We start from the raw sequence: 17,400 nt of genomic DNA, 5'->3' as shown, positions 1-17,400 counted from the left end.
TAGACAGTGGGGGGGGGGGGGTGGAGCGGGAGGGGGGGGGAAGGTGGGGGCTCTTGATAGACCTGTGGGAGAGTAAAGAGATGAGTTAAAAATGTCATATCAAGAATGGGTAATTATACCATTACACACACAATGAACTTTCACTGGCTGCTGACAGTAGTCTCCATATGAGTGACTGTTCCTCTGCTGTAGTTAAGGTGACCAATGATGGAGGGCCACCTCCAGTTCTCTCCCTCTCCCTTTTTATTGTGGTTGTATATGATGTAGTTCTGTCACCAGGTTGCTGTGGTGTCCCCCTCTCTCCGTCTCCCATCTCCAGCTGCTCGGCAACTCTGAGACTTCCAGGGTGACCTCCTCTGCTGTAGTTAAGGTGACCAATGATGGAGGGCCACCTCCAGTTCTCTCCCTCTCCCTTTTTATTGTGGGCTCTCTTCTCCTGCAAGGAGAGAAAGACGAGAGGTTTGAGTGAGAATGATGGAATGAATGTAAGATATAGATGAGTTACATCTTTAGAGGGAGACTATGATGGAGTGGGGTGCCAATGCCAAATGGCCTCCTTGTGCGTTGTTAGTTGGTATGATTGCACTACGATGAGGGTGAGTATGAGGGGTGGCTAGTCAGATGGCGTGATAATGTAGACAGAGAGAGAGGGATGAGTGGACCACCAAGGTATGTTGGTGTGAGTAATGATGTGCGGGAGTAGGATTGGGAAAGCAGAGTGATGGAGATGTGAAGAGAGGCACAGCAGAATGAGGTTGAGTGTGGTTTTGCACTCACCTTTACTGACCTAATGAGATAATTGAAGCTTTTCTGGCACCCAGGTCCTCCTGACCACATCCCCCGCTGTTGACCTCCTCTGTTATTTCGAGCCAAGCTCCTTTGGTCTGCTGGGGAGGTCTCTTCCACTGATCGGAAGGGAAGAGGACCTCCCTCCGTGCTCTGATGCCCTCCACAATCGTATGGATGAAGTAATCGGACAATGTGGGTGCAGCCCTCCGCTCTGTGCAGTCACACTTCCAAGTATTTGGAACAATCAAAACCTCCAGTGCAGTGACTGCACACTCCTAGACGAACCTTCAAATGCAATGTGGCCATGGCTCCTATAAATATTCTGGCTGAAAACACGTCATGGATGACGACGTCAGACCCACACCATTTAATAGGGCTGGGTATCACGCAGGGCTGCCTTAATAGATGTCATTAACAGAAAGTCGATCTCGGGAGCAGAATGGATTGAGGAGTGGGGTCGCGACCCGCCACGCTGACCGCCCACACCCGATCCGCCCAGGTACAGAAATTTCCGGCCTAGTATTTCACCAATGTTACCACCTAGGATAAAAAAGCAAAGTATCTTGGTTATCAGATAGTTGAGCTGGGACTAGTTTATCTTGCATCAGTAACTTTTGAAAGCTGGGAAATTTAGCATCAGGCGTTAGTGCTTCCCATCTTTCAAAAAATTGGCTTTAGCGCTCCAGGAAGATAGTGGAGCACTAAATCAATCACTCCACTTCCTTCTTGGAGCACTAAAGGACGCAGGTGGGGCAGAAACCTCAGCTGCGCTGCACACTGGGCCATGCAGTGCTGCCGCATGCAAAGGGGAAGGGAAGGATCATTGCTGCAGGCTCTGCAAATAAAAACGGAGCAACCTGGACCACCAATGGAGCGGCGAACCTGCTGAACAATCGCGGGCAGGACTCCACGAAGATAATGGCAACAAGAAAGGCAAGTTTTTTTTTACTTACCTCGGCTACCTCGCCTTTAATCATCGCCCTGGTAGCGGCTGACCGTTCAATCCACGCCTCCTGCAGCTGCCGGTGTTTTCGCCCGGCACTGCTTCCGGGTTGAGAAAGTGAATTTCGGGTCCAGGTGCTAACGGGGTGATGTGCATGCTGATGACATCACGATCCCCGGGCGCAGAAGGTCAGGGCGCAATGCCGTAGTGCCGTCACTAAACCCCTGCCCAATATGACAGGAACCGATGTCAGCACCGCGCCCGGTCACAAAGGCATTCGGGGGTGCGAACAGGATGCACAAATGCACAGAGAGCAAATCCTTTGGCCTCGATATTTACTCGGGGCCTGGAAGAGAGTGGGCGGTAGGATTTTCTGATGGAAAGCACAGAAGTAACGATTTCCCGCACGACCTGCCAAATTTAGCAGCAGGACGTCTTTTAAATATTTTTAACAGGTTCCCCACCCGACAGCCAGTCAGAATGACAGGCAGCATGTCGGGCTGCAAAGCTGGCAGGAATGGATGCCAGGTGAGTGTGATATCAGGCGGTGGGGGTCGGACATCGGAGGGGGCTGGAGCCAGACATCAGGGGTTAGCTTGCTCCGCCTAAGGGAAACACTCCTCCTGGCTCCTCCTGCCCCACAAGCAGTGCTGTCAAGGCATCCACCTCATGTATCTGGTCCTTCTTGCCTCCATTACCTGCCGGGATTCCCGAGGCCCAGGAACCCCAGCCTCCGTGTGTTAAAAATAAAAATTCAATTTAAATGGAGGCACGCATCCTCCTTAAAAAAGTTCAGCGATCGACCCGCTTTTGAGAGCGGGCTAGTCGCCTCCGTTAAACCTGGAAGTGGGTGGGTTGGAGCCAGGTTTGAGAATTTAAACATTTTTCACCTTCCCACCCGCCCCCATGCCATCTGTCCTTGGGGGTTAAAATTCCCCCTTTCTGTTTAATGTTTCTCAAGAGGGCATTTGATAAACTAGTGGTTTGTTCCATAATAGGAGTAATAATTCTTAAAATGAAATTAATGTTATTTTTTTGGAAAATGCAGCTTATGTTGTTCAATAATTAAATAGTTAATAATGGATTATATTCACAAACCAATGGATCCATTTCAGACCGAATCCACGTCCGGACCGGGGTCAAGCAGGGCTGTGTCATCGCGCCAACCCTCTTCTCAAACTTCCTCGCTGCAATGCCCCACCTCACACTCAACAAGCTCCCCGCTGGAGCGGAACTAAACTACAGAACCAGTGGGAGCCTGTTCAATCTTTGTCGCCTCCAGACCAGATCCAAGACTGTCCCATCCTCTGTCGTCGAACTACAGTATGTGGACGACGCATGCGTCTGCGCACATTCAGAATCTGAACTCCAAGTCATTGACAACATCTTCACTGAGGCATACGAAAGCATGGGCCTTACATTAAACATCCGTAAGACAAAGGTCCTCCACCAGCCTGACCCCGCCACACAGCACTGCCCCCCAGTCATCAAAATCCACGGCCCGGCCCTGGACAACGTGGACCACTTTCCATACCTCGGGAGCTGATTATCAACAAGAGCAGACATCGACGACGAGATTCAACACCGCCTCCAGTGCGCCAGTGCAGCCTTCGGCCACCTGAGGAAGAGAGTGTTCGAAGATCAGGCTCTCAAATCTGTCACCAGGCTCATGGTCTACGGGGCTGTAGTGATACCCGCCCTCCTGTATGGATCAGAAACGTGATCATATACAGTAGACACCTCAAATCGCTGGAGAAATACCACCAACAATGTCTCCGCAAGTTCCTGCAAATCCCCTGGGAGGACAGTCGCACCAACGTCGGTGTCCTCGACCAGGCCCAACATCCCCAGCATTGAAGCACTGACCACACTTGATCAGCTCTGCTGGGCAGGCCACATAGTTCGCATGCCTGACACAAGACTCCCAAAGCAAGTGCTCCACTCGGCACTCCTGCACAGCAAGTGAGCCCAAGGTGGGCAGAGGAAACGTTTCAAGGACACCCTCAAAGCCTCCTTGATAAAATGCAACATCCCCACTGACCCCTGGGAGTCCCTGGCCAAAGACCGCCCTAAGTGGAGGAAGTGCATCCGGGAGGGTGCTGAGCACTTCGGGTCTCATCGCCGAGAGCATGCAGAAACCAAACGCAGGCAGCGGAAGGAGAGTACGGAAAACCAGTCCCACCCACCCTTTCCTTCAACGACTGTCTGTCCCACCTGTGACAGAGACTGTAATTCTCGTATTGGACTGTTCAGTCACCTAAGAACTCATTTTTGGAGTGGAAACAAGTCTTCCTCGATTTCGAGGGACTGCTTATGATGATGATGATGATATTCACAAATCCCCACAACAGAAAATATGAAGTGGCAATCACTATATGATTTGTGTAGAATATTTCTGATTGGTGCTTTTTGCAGTTACATTAATTCAAAATTTTCTCTCTGTGAATATAAGAGAGAACGACTTGCATTCATATAATGCCTTTCATGACCACTGGACGTCCCAAAGTGCTTTACAGCCAATTAAGTACTTTTTAAAGTGTAGTCACTGTTGTAATGTAGGAAATGTGGCACCCAATTTGCATACAGCAAGCTCTCACAAACAGCAATGAGATAATGACCAGATAATCTGTTTTTATTATGTTAATTGTGGGATAAATATTGGTCAGGACACCAAAGATAATGCCCCTGCTCTTCTTCCAAATCGTGCCATGGGATCTTTTGCGTCTACCTGAGTGAGTAAACAGGGCCTTGGTTTAATGTCTCATCCAAAAGATCGCACTGCTGACAGTGCAGCGCTCTCTCGATACTGCACTGGAGTGTCAGTCTAGTGTCCGAAGTGAGAGCGCTACCCACTGAGCCACAGCTGACACTCAAACAAGTTATAGCTGACACTATAAGAAACATTCTCAGTGCCAAGAATTGTCCACATTTGCGGTAGTTAAATGAGGGTTTCGATTCTCACATAACAGGGTGTTGCTCTATCAGTCACTGCGGCTCTCATGACTGTGGGAAATTTGAGGCCCATGATCTTAATGCGTATGTACAGTTCTGGTGAACCCCGTCTGTTCATCAATGGCTTTAGTGCTCACTGTGCACACACACATACTGCACACATAAGCAGTGCATCTTCATCTTGCTGTCCCAAAACTTTGAAATAGTCAGCACCAGTGATGTAAACCATAATCTTTGTGACAGAAGAAATAAACTAGTGAAGTGCTGAGTAAAACATCACATGGTGCTATAAATTTACAATGGATGCTCCTCTTCTACTTTTAAGTTAAAAGCAGCCCCAGCTGTCATGCTTGTGTAGGAGAAAAGCAATTCTAATCATGAGTGCAGTCAAACTCCCAAAGATCTCTACTATGATTGGTTGTGGAGCAGTCCATCACAGTTGTGAGAACAATTGGATTTATTTTAGAAACCCAGTGTAAAGTGGCAATTTTATACTAGTGGTTTTATGCTACATTGCAGTTATCTAAAATATAGTTAAAAAAATCCACGCACAGGCATCTTCCACCCTTCAACATGTAGTTCAGGACCTGGAATATTAGGTCCTTCATTGAAACACCTGTGAACTCATCCCTTTTTGGCGTGGAAGCAAGCCATCCTCGCTTCGAGGGACTGCCTATGATGAAAATATTAGGCACGGTTGCCGCTAAAATCATCAGAGCGATGTCTCCGTGCACCGGTTCATGCCAGCCTCAAGCCCAAGCCAAATTTGAGTTCAGGCCTCTTTCAAATGCCACCAGTGGGGTGCTGTAACCAAATGTGCGTTCAGCTGCAGCTCGCCTGTCTGAACGGCAGGAAACCAGCTGGCTCTTGTGCGGAGCCGGCCAACTGGTCAGATCTGGGAACGGCCCAGGTAGGGTTATTTTGTGGGACCAGGAGGAGCATTGCTACTTCTTCAGAGTTCACAAAAACAAACATTTATAATTCATTTAATCTTTTTTTGAGCAGCCTCCAGCGATCCCTTTAAGAGCCGTTGGTTTGGCTGGTCAATGCCAACCAATGAAACCAGTAAATGGCTCAAATATTTTTTGAAAATCCTTGATTTCTAAAATGTGTATTTCTAAATGCAAACTTTCGAACAAATAAACAGAAAAAAAAATTTTTCACAACATGATTAAACTGTAGGTTAATCTTTTGTACCTTTCAATTATTATATTAAAACCTTTGCTGAGACACCTGGGAATACAGATACATAAATCACATATGTTGATAAGGCCATGAGTGCAAACTAAGTACTGGGGTTTATTTCTAGAAAAATAGAGTACAAAAGCAGGGAGATAATGTTAAATTTATATTTTAAAAAACACATGTAGTCATATAGTGCCTTTCACAACCTCGGGATGTGCTTTACAGCCAATTAAATACTTTTGGAATGCAGTCACTGTTGTAATGTGGAAATTGTGTCAGCCAGTTTGCTCATAGCAAGGGCCCACAAACAGAAATGTGATGATTATCAGATAACCTGTTTTAGTGATGTTGGGTAAGGGATTAATATATTGCCAGAACACCGGAGAGAACTCCCTTGCTCTTCTTCGAATTAGAGCCATGGGATTTTGTATGTCCACCTGAGAGAGCATAAAATAGAGAACCTTGGTTAGACCACACGGAGTACTGTGTACAATTCTAGTCTCCATACTACAAAAAGCACACTGGAGAAAGTGCAGAAAAGACTTACATTGATGTTACCTGAATTGAAAGGATGCAACTATCAGGAAAGATTGAGAAGACTGGGGCTCCTTTCGAAGGAAAAGAGAAGACTAAGAGGAGACCCGATAGAGGTCTTTAAAATGATTAAGGAATTTGAATGAGTGGATGTGGAGAAACTGTTACCGCTTGTGGGTGAATCTAGAACAAGGGAGTATAAATATAAAATAATCATTAACAGATCATATAAGGAATTTAGGAGACATTTCCTTACACAGAGAGTGGTGAGAGTGTGGAACTTACTGCCATATGGAGTGGTTGAGGCAGATAGCATTGATGTGGTTAAGGAGAGGATTGATGTATACACGAGGGAGAAGGGAACAGAGGGATGTTTTGGGGAGGGTGGGAAGAAGTCATTAGCATGGGAGGAGGTTTGTGTGGAGTATAAACTCTGGCATAGACTAATTGGACTGAATTGGCTGTTTCTGTGCTGTAGATTCTGTGTAATTCTATATATGATCACACTTCACCCAGTTTCTTGTTACTAGTTACCATGTTTGGCAGTTCTCCATGCGTTGACCAGTTCTCTCCAACCAGTAATTTTTTTCTTCCTACTTAGTTAGCATTATGCATGTGCAGGTAACTGTCAGTTCTGTTTATATGTAATTACTCTCATGCCTGGCCCAGCTGACACATGCATCCAGAGAGACGATTAGAATGCCAATTCCTGTGTATTTTTCTATACTGCCTCTTCTCCATCCACCATCTACGTTTCTGTCCAGGTAGGGAGTTGGTAGTCATGTCCTGCTCCTCCTTTTAAATTTAAAAAGTGCTATCATGCCGTTACCTCCTTCTCCTTCACAAAACACTTCCACACCTCAACCTTCCCCCATCCCAACTCTACACAAATACAGCAGCAGGGAGAGAAGGAAAGAATATAACAGCCTCATAGAAAGCCAACTAATATGTAGTAAGGTCATGCAGCAATCTAACATAGAAACATCTGTCACCTAATTTCTACAGTCGCCTTTTTTCATTTTCCTTTCACCTTCCAGCTTTAATCTACCTGTTCTCACAAGTTTAACTACTGCTGCCACATTGCTACCTCCCCATCCATCCCCAACATTTCCATACCTCATCCTTCTCCCAAGTATAATCCCAACCTTCCTCAATCCTTGCCACACCCCATCCCACCCCACTTCTTCCAGATCCAAACCTTCAAATGGGTCCTCATCCCACCTTCCTATCAGATCCCATCCACCCAAGCACTGCCAGCTCTCAGGCATCACCTCTTCATCACTACCAACCAACCCCCACCCCCCCACAAAATATTCCATAACGCCTTTCTCTCTCCTGTTCTCACTCCCCTCCCAACTGCTTTCACACTGTAGGCTCCCCACACCCTGCCACTCCCACCATCCATCAAACCCTGGATCTCCTGCTCCCAACTAAAACTTATACCTTAAGATGCTGCCCCATCGCCCACTTCACACATTAACTCACCCACTTAAACAATTTTCCACTCCTTCCCCATCTTAAGCTCCACGCATTTCCTTCCCAACTCTGGCCTTCAGTCCCTTCCTTCCAGACATAACACTATAACGCATTGTGAGCATGGGAGATCCCTAGTGTTATGTTAAATAATGTAAACTATTACAGGTGCCAAAAATTGTTTAACAGTCATCATCTTCCCAATGTTATGCTTACTAAAGTTAATATATTGGTGAATGTTGTAACTTGCTTTCGGAGCTGTATTCTGTGGGACTTATTTTATTTCACTTTTTGTTTGCTTTATAGTAGGTTGGTTACTATTCAAGTTAATAAAAGGCAAGAATTCCTACATTTTTGAACTGAAGCACCTGGTTACCAACAATGATTTTAGCTCAAGTGGTTAAAGTATTTGAGGGGCATCTGATAGGCAGAGATAAAAGCAATTATATTTATGGTCACTTTGGAATGGAGACATTGTGAGAAGCTGTTGAAAGGGTGGAGTTTGCCTTGCAATTTCTGAATCTTTATACAGGACCAATTTTAAGGAAAGGATGACAATTATAAAGGTGACTAAGTTATCAATATTTATGAAATTATGATGTTGCACAGATTGTTTCTGAAGATTGTAGTCATGTTTGATTTCTTCCCACTCTTTAAACTAAAACCTGTTCTGAGTTGCAGGTCACATAATATTTTTCCCACTTCCAGTGCAATTCTTCATAAACTTGCTCTTGATTGGCCTTCAATAAGGTCATAATAGTCTTTAACAAAGGCCTCCCATCTCCGTGAAGATATTTTAAGATGGGAGCAAGTCTCAGAGTAGGAGTACCAACTGATCACAAATCATCTCCTGCATTCTACTGACCTTAGTTCCATTAGCTATGTTTTGTAAAAATAGAGAACACATTTGGTTCAGCTGCAGATCAGAAACATGTTTTGTGTTGATGTAATAATGTTTGTGCTGTGAGATAAAAAGGAGAAAGACCAATGTTGGAAATCTAAAATAAAAACATTGGTAATGCACAGAATGTCAATGAACAATTGGGACACTTTATTGCTTCAGATGGGAGCATTAGTCAGATAGCAGAGCATTTTTAATAGGATGGACCAGTGGGAACATGTTGCATTGTCCAGTGGTAATTTTACGGCCAAACTGTTTGCAAAATTTATACCATCATCATGAAAACATCTCCGCAATTTCATAGTAAAGGATAACTTTATGTTTAAATCTGCTTAAGAAGAGTACAGAGTCAATGCTCAACCTCTCTTCACTTTCACTTTATTTGTTGCAGGATGAGTGAATTTACTTATTTTCATAGTGCAGCTAAAAGGTTTATGTGAAGTGAGAGAATAAACCGGAGAATGTACTTTTTATTCCTTTACAAATGTTCCCATAGTAAGTAAGTTGTTAAATGACGAATGAGACTTACAGATCTCACATTTTAATTAAATTGGCCTAAAGGCTTGAACAAAAGATTTTTCATTATCTATTGGATGCTGCCTTTTATAATCCTTGTTTGCACACTACATACAGCTTTTGAAACAGGAATGCCTCGTGGAATTTAGATGTATCCACAGTATCAATATATTAAAATAACAATGTATCAGTATTCTCAATATTTTTTATACAACAATGACTTTATATCAATATTATTCATAGCATGTATTGATAGCAGACTGACCTATTACTAAAAACAGACTGACCTATTACTAAATTATCAATTGACATGTTAATAATTTGGTAGTCTGTATATAATAATGACATATTAGATGTTTATATATAATTTTGCTACTTTAATTAATAGTTTCATATATTATAATGCACTACATCAGAAGCACCCAGAGAGTAGTTATTGAAAGAGTTTAATATAATTTGATTTCCCTTCAACCTCAATCAAGACTCGTCTACGCTAACTCATTCCATCCTTGGACCTTAAAACTGAGGAACTCATTACCTCCCTGAGTCCTCTCTTTCCTTCACAACCGTTAGGCATTTTAACGCAAGCTTAAGGGAATCTAGCTGATGCTTCTTCATATATCTCATCATCTCTCTGATATTTCACACCCTTGGTGGCAACCTGCTCCACATGCCTTTGCCCTTGCCTAGGTTTCTCAATCAAATATTGAGCCAAAGTGATGTAGTCACAATTGTTACTTGACATCGACCCTTGTCACAGAATCTATTGTATACTGATACACCCTGGTGCTTGAAATAAAGCACTGCTGTTGAGGAGTCAGCTGAGCATATCAGATTTGTATTCAGAATTAATTGAGCTAAGATGCACAGGGGTCAAATTTCCGTGAGAGTTCTCCCCATCTCCTACTGTAACTTGGGCAGATGGTCAGTGAAAACCCCCAGAGAAACGGCGTAAAGGGCAATTTACGATGTTTCTTTGGGCTTTCCGCCAATCTAGGGGCATAGGGCTCAAGTTTCGGCCTGAGTTGCTCCTATTTTTTTGGAGCAACTAGTTTAGAATGGAGCATCTTAGAAATTGCAATTCTCGGCATTTAGTTTGCTCCAGTTCTAGTGAGTTAGAATAGTTTCATTTTAGAATAGTTTTTTTTTCAAAAGGGGGCATGCCCAGCCACTTATGCCTGTTTTGCAAGTTTAGGCAGCGAAAACTTACTCCAAACTAACTTAGAATGGAGTAAGTGTAGATTTTGTACGCTCAGAAAAACCTTGCATACACTTGGAAATCAGGCGTAGGGATCGAGAGATAAGGGGGGGAAGGGGAAAGGGGGGTTTACAAACAGTAAACACTTCACTTTTACAAATAAAGAACCACCATACAATAATAAATGATAAATAAATCAATAAATCAACCAATAAATCCATCAAAAAAATAAAAAATAATTAAAAAATTATGATAAATAAAAAATTATTTCTACTCACCGACTGCAGCACCAGGGAGAAGAGAGGGGTGGGGGAGAAAAGAGAGTGGGGGGGGAGAGGAAGATGAATGGGGGGGAGAGGAAGATGAACGGGGATGGGGGAAGGGCGAGGAAGAAGAACAGGGAGGGGGGAGAAGAAGATGAACGGCGGGGGAGAAGTTGAACGCTGTGGGGGGGGGGGGCGAGGAAGATGAACAGGGGGGGAGAGGAAGATGGAAGATGAACAGGAGGCGGGGAGAGGAAGATGAACGGGGGAGCGGGGGGAGAAGATGATGAATGGGGGGAAGCTGAACGGGCCCCGCCGAGGACTTCGGAGGGGGGCCCGCACGCAGCAGATGCCGGGCCGCAGTCGACGATTCTTCGGGCGGGCCCGCCCTTAGCGAGAGGCCGGGCTGGCAGGCCCCATCACCGACGACGCTGACAGCGGCCCAAGGAGGACTTCGGGTGGGGCCCGCCCCAGCGAGAGGCCGGGCAGGCGGGCCCCGCCTCCACCGCCGCCGACGCCGGCTGCAACGGGGGACTTCGGGTGGGGCCCGCCCCAGCAAGAGGCTGGGCAGCCCCGCCAATGAGGTAAGATGCGTCAGGCCACTCGGCCTGCGATGGGGCGACGTCCCTTCGGCCTGTGATAGGGTCGTCGCCCGGAGACAGGATGCGCTGGGAGGGCCGGGAGCTACTGCGCACGCACGCAGCTGCCGGTATTGATTTTGGCACTGGGTTGTAACTCCGCCCCCAGCAGCTCCTGCTGCACCGCGCCGACCTGGAAATGGGCCTACAGATATCGGAGAATCGCGAGGTAAGTATTTGCCGCAATTTTTTTCCTACAAATTAGGCTGGCCTCTCCGATGTACGCCGTTCTAGCGGGAGTCCGAAACTTGAGCCCAACGTTTCAGAATAAGGGGTCACACATTTAAAACGGAGATGAGGAGGAATTTCTTCTGAGGGTCATAGAAACATAGAAAACATAGAAAATAGGTGCAGGAGTAGGCCATTCAGCCCTTCGAGCCTGCACCACCATTCAATAAGATCATGGCTGATCATTCCTTCAGTGCCCCTTTCCTGCTTTCTCTCCATACCCCTTGATCCCTTTAGCCATAAGGGCCATATCTAACTCCCTCTTGAATATATCCAATGAACTGGCATCAACAACTCTCTGCGGTAGGGAATTACACACGTTAACAACTCTCTGAGTGAAGAAGTTTCTCCTCATCTCAGTCCAAAATGACCTACCCCTCATCCTAAGACTGTGTCCCCTGCTTCTGGACTTCCCCAACATCAGGAACAATCTACCCGCATCTAACCTGTCCCGTCCCGTCAGAATCTTGTATGTTTCTATGAGATCCCCTCTCATCCTTCTAAACTCCAATGTATAAAGGCCCAGTTGATCCAGTCACTCCTCATAGGTCAGTCCGTCCATCCCGGGAATCAGGCTGGTGAACCTTCGCTGCACTCCATCAACAGCAAGAACGTCCTTCCTCAGATTAGGAGACGAAAATTGAACACAATATTCCAGGTGAGGCCTCACCAAAACCCTGTGGAACTGCAGTAAGACCTCCCTGCTCCTATACTCAAATCCCCTAGCTATGAAGGCCAACATTTCATTTGCCTTCTTTACCGCCTGCTGCACCTGCATGCCAACTTTCAATGACTGATGAACCATGACACCCAGGTCTCGTTGCACCTCCCCTTTTCCTAATCTGCCACCATTCAGATAATATTCTGTTTTCGCATTTTTGCCCCCATGCATTTGCCCACTCACCTAACCTGCCTAAGTCACCCTGCAGCCTCTTAGCATCCCCCTCACAGCTCACACCGCCACCCAGTTTAGTGTCATCTGCAAACTTGGAGATATTACACTCAATTCATTCATCCAAATCATTGATGTATATTGTAAATAGCTGGGGTCCCAGCACTGAGCCCTGTAGCACTCCACTAGTCACTGCCTGCCATTCTGAAAAGGGCCCATTTATCCCGACTCTCTGCTTCCTGTCTGCCAACCAATTTTCTATCCACACCAGTACATTACCCCCAATACCATGTGCTTTGATTTTGCATACCAATCTCTTATGTGGGACCTTGTCAAAGGCCTTTTGAAAGTCCAAATACACCACATCCACTGGTTCTCCCTTGTCCACTCTACTACTTACATCCTCAAAAAATTCCAGAGGATTTGTCAAGCATGATTTCCCCTTCATAAATCCATGCTGACTTGGACCCATCCTGTCACTGCTTTCCAAATGCGCTGCTATTTCATCCTTAATAATTGATTCCAACATTTTCCCCACCACTGATGTCAGGCTAACCAGCTTATAATTACCCGCTTTCTCTCTCCCTCCCTTTTTAAAAATTGGTGTTACATTAGCTACCCTCCAGTCCATAGGAACTGATCCTGAGTCGATAGACTCTTGGAAAATGATCACCAATGCATCCACTATTTCTAGGGCCACTTCCTGAAGTACTCTGGGATGCAAACTATCATGCCCCGGGGATTTATCGGCCTTCAATCCCATCAATTTCCCTAACACAATTTCCCGCCTAATAAGGATATCCTTCAGTTCCTCCTTCTCACTAGACCCTCGATCCCCTAGTACTTTTGGAAGGTTATTTGTGTCTTCCTTCGTGAAGACAGAACCAAAGTATTTGTTCAATTGGTCTGCCATTTCTTTGTTCCCCATTATAAATTCACCTGAATCCCACTGCAAGGGACCTACGTTTGTCTTTACTAATCTTTTTCTCTTCACATATCTATAGAAGCTTTTGCAGTCAGTTTCTATGTTCCCGGCAAGCTTCTTTTCGTACTCTATTTTCCCCCTCTTACTTAAACCCTTTGTCCTCCTCTGCTGAATTCTAAATTTCTCCCAGTCCTCAGGTTTGCTGATTTTTCTGGCCAATTTATGTGCCTCTTCCTTGGATTTAACACTATCCTTAATTTCCCTTGTTAGCCACGGTTGAACCACCTTCCCTGTTTTATTTTTACTCCAGATAGGGATGTACAATTGCTGAAGTTCATCCATGTGATCTTTAAATGTTTGCCATTGCCTATCCACTGTCAACCCTTTAAGTATCATTTGCCAGTCTATTCTAGCCAAGTCACGCCTCAAACCATCGAAATTACTTTTCCTTAAGTTCAGGACCCTAGTTTCTGAATTAACTGTGTCACTCTCCATCTTAAAAAAGAATTCTACCATATTATGGTCACTCTTCCCCAAGGGGCCTCACACAACAAGATTGCCAATTAGTCCCTTCTCATTACACATCACCCAGTCTCGGATGGCCAGCTCTCTCGTTGGTTTGTCGAAACATTGGTCTCGAAAACCATCCCTAATACACTCCAGGAAATCCTCCTCCACCGCATTGCTACCAGTTTGGTTAGCCCAATCAATATGTGGAATTTATCAATCAATATGTTATGAATCAATATGTCATGAATCTGTGGAATTTTCTACCCCAGAAAGCTGTTGAGGCTGGATCATTGAATATATTTAAGGTAGAGATAGACAAATTTTTGAATGTTGGGAAGTCAAGTGTTGTGGGGAGCAGGCAGGAAAGTGGAGTTGAGGCCAAGATCCAAATAGTCATGATCTTATTGAATGGCGGAGCAGGCTCGAGGGGCCAAATGGCCTACTCCTGCTCCTATTTCTTTTGTACTTATGTTCTTTTCTTCCACTGATGCTACAGTATGGGGGAATTCTACCCCATAGTCTTTTATCATTCCATTAAAGCTAACCCCAAAACACTTATTTCTTAAAAAAAAGATTGCATTAATCTTAAAAATAACATTAGCCTTAAAATATATTAATTTGGTAGATTGTGTAGGTTTGTGGACCATGTACTGACGCATGTTAGATTTACAGTCCATGTTATCATATATACCTGTTGAAAACTGTTATGCTCATAATAAAGTAATGTAACGAAGTACTGTGGACATGAGTAAGTGTGACCTTAGCTCCTTTATTCAAACTCCAGAGTGTTGGTATAGCATGGGAGGCCTGCTTATATACAGTGCTCCCAAGAGATGCTGGGATCCCTTGCGACTCCAACTGGTATGCCCTCTGGTGGCGGTATGATACAGGTTACCAAGGGTTGCATACATAACAAAAACCTTGTTATTCTGTCTGGTAATAAAATTCACTGACAAACATTTTTAATTTCAGGATACAATGCTATAGTTTTGTGTCTGTTACTGTAACAATTCTTCGTTTGTATGATTTTTGTCGTGAAATGCCCATGGGAATAAAAAAAATTCTGCTGTGTATAGCGGGTTCAACTGATCTTCTTAAGGCTACAAAAATACTCATTAAAATTCAATTTCCCCCTCCCTCCCCTAATTCCAAACCAACTGTGTTTGCACTAAGTCAGAGGCAGACAAGTGATATTATATAGATCTTTCTACTATAGACTGACCATGACACAAATTTGTGACTTGTGACTACCTTGGTGTTATCCACTGGCTGTGAAGTGTCTTCTGTTTCTATGATTTTAACACATTGCTTCCTGTGCTGCTGGCACCTTGGCTCTGCCTGTAGAAAGGAACTGCCCAGGCTTGAATACCGAGTGTAGATAAATATTGTGGAGTTTTGCTTGACTATCTTTCGGAGTCAGGGATTAAATGGTGGAGCAGTTTCCATGATAGGATGGTCTGTGAAGTAATGAATAGCCTTTCTCCTTCCATGCTTCCTAATATTTGTTTTTTTATTATTTTTATGTAGGCTGAAAGGAAACATTTGTACTGAGGTTAAGTTGTAAATTTTGAGTTAATTTCTGCACATTGGAAATAAAAAGGTAATTTATATGGGAAAATATTGCTCTGTTCTATCTGTCTACACCTTATAATTCTTCTGAATAAATACAAATCATTGCAAATATTGTAAGTTGTCTCCTGTAGGAAAATTCTAAATAACAAATAGTATGTCTCCTGCCAGTCAACCAATGAACAGTGGCATCAGAGGACAGCTCTGTTGTCCTGACTGAGGATCTGTATCTTTGGGAGGGGAAGAGTAGAGGTATTGTCTAACCTGAGGGTGAGATTGTGAAGATTTGTGAAAATGTTCTGACAACATTTTAAAACATTTGTTCTTGGGATGTGGGGATTGCTGGCAAGGCTGCATTTATTGTCCTTCCCAGTTGCCCTGAGAAGGTGGTGTTTGGCCTTCTCCTTGAACCGCTTCAGTCCTTGTGGTGATGGTGCTCCTACAGTGGTGTTAGGCAGGGAATTCCAGAATATTGACCCAATGACAATGAAGGAACAGTCGTGTACATTCGTCAAGATGGTTTGTAACTTTGAGGAAAACCTGTAGGTAATGCTGTTCCCCTGACTTTGCAGCTTTTGTTCCTCTAGGTGGCAGATTGGACCCTCCATCCCCAAGAACCTACCTTCCTCCGGCCCGGAGCCACGGGGCAGTCCTGGGCAATTAGTTTCTGGCCATAGCCAGCTGTTGCAAATGAGGACCGATCCTCAAAGTGGATTGGGCTTCTCAGCAAGGTTACCTGTTTCAGGCCAATGCGTCCTGTCGGCCAGCCACTCAGATTCTGCTCTGAGGAAAAATCTGTTCCACTATGTTTCAAACTTTCCTAGAAACGATTTATTGTCTGGACCAGAATTTGACGCAGAAAATATTAAAAGTTATTGGCCTGGAATTTGCAGTCAGCGACGAAGCAAGGACTTTCACCGCTGGTCCCGAAGTAAGCATCGCACAAAGATCTCGCGATCTCTGTGTCCAAGTTTGGGTTTTCCAACGTTCAATTCAAATCGACGGAAGTTAATGGGGATCCCCTAGTGTGTGCTGTTGTGACGCCAACAAGCTGTCTAAGCAGTCAATCAAAACGTAGAATTCTCACAGACAGCGAACAAGGAAATGGGTATGCTCTTAAAATTCTAACTTTTTAAAATTTTTAGAGAGACCAAGAGATATTGGGGCTCTCTCATGGGGAAAAGGCATACCTGAAATAAAGTTGAACAAACTTTTTTTTTAAAGTTTCTTAATTTTAAAAGAGTTACTTAATTTAAGTTTTTATTAAAATTAATAAATTTCACACGGCATAAAATTAACATTCGTTTTTCAGGCCCATAACCTATGTTTAGCAGTCAATACACTGTTAAAATCCCAGTTACACCTAATTTCTTTGGGTCTAACTTTTAGTGGGGAATTTAACAGCGTAATTACTGCGGAAAAGCTCAAGTTTTCATCAGTTTCCCTGATTTGAATGATTACACAGATTGCCGGCTCTGTGATGGGGCGGGTGGCACAGTGCAGCCTGTGTCGGAGCAGTGAATGACAAGCTGTAATTTCAAAGTTTGAATGCATGCACCAAATCCCAAAGTTGCGGTCAGTTTTAAAGGTGGAATGATGGTGAACGCTGCCAATTCGCATCATCCAGACTGCAAATTCTGGGCCATTGTTCTATCTTGACAATTTTCCTATGTTGTAATTCAAATGTTTTAAAACTCTCATGCTTCCTTAATTTATCTTTGTTACAATTTTAGTTTTCTTTTCGGCAAGATTTAAGGTAATTGGTAGAAGGATTAGAGGGGAGTTGCAGAGAACTTTATTGATCCAGAGGAGGTCTGGAATGCACTGCCTGAAAGGGTGGTAGAGGCAGAAACCCTCACCACATTTAAAAAGTGCTTGGATGTG

The 17,400-nt window shown here is 44.3% G+C and overlaps 1 protein-coding gene across 9 annotated transcripts in view; it reads left to right on the top strand.

Moving 5' to 3' along the window:
- The window catches only part of rbms3 (RNA binding motif, single stranded interacting protein), an 858,736-nt gene that overhangs the window by 416,989 nt on the left and 424,347 nt on the right, over nucleotides 1-17,400 (top strand). The gene's annotated exons all lie outside the window — the stretch shown is intronic.

The sequence above is a fragment of the Pristiophorus japonicus genome, chromosome 5, assembly GCF_044704955.1.
Source record: "Pristiophorus japonicus isolate sPriJap1 chromosome 5, sPriJap1.hap1, whole genome shotgun sequence".
Lineage (NCBI taxonomy): Eukaryota > Metazoa > Chordata > Chondrichthyes > Pristiophoridae > Pristiophorus > Pristiophorus japonicus.
The sequence above is the reverse complement of the archived record's forward strand: the minus strand, read 5'-3'. Positions and strand labels throughout refer to the sequence as shown.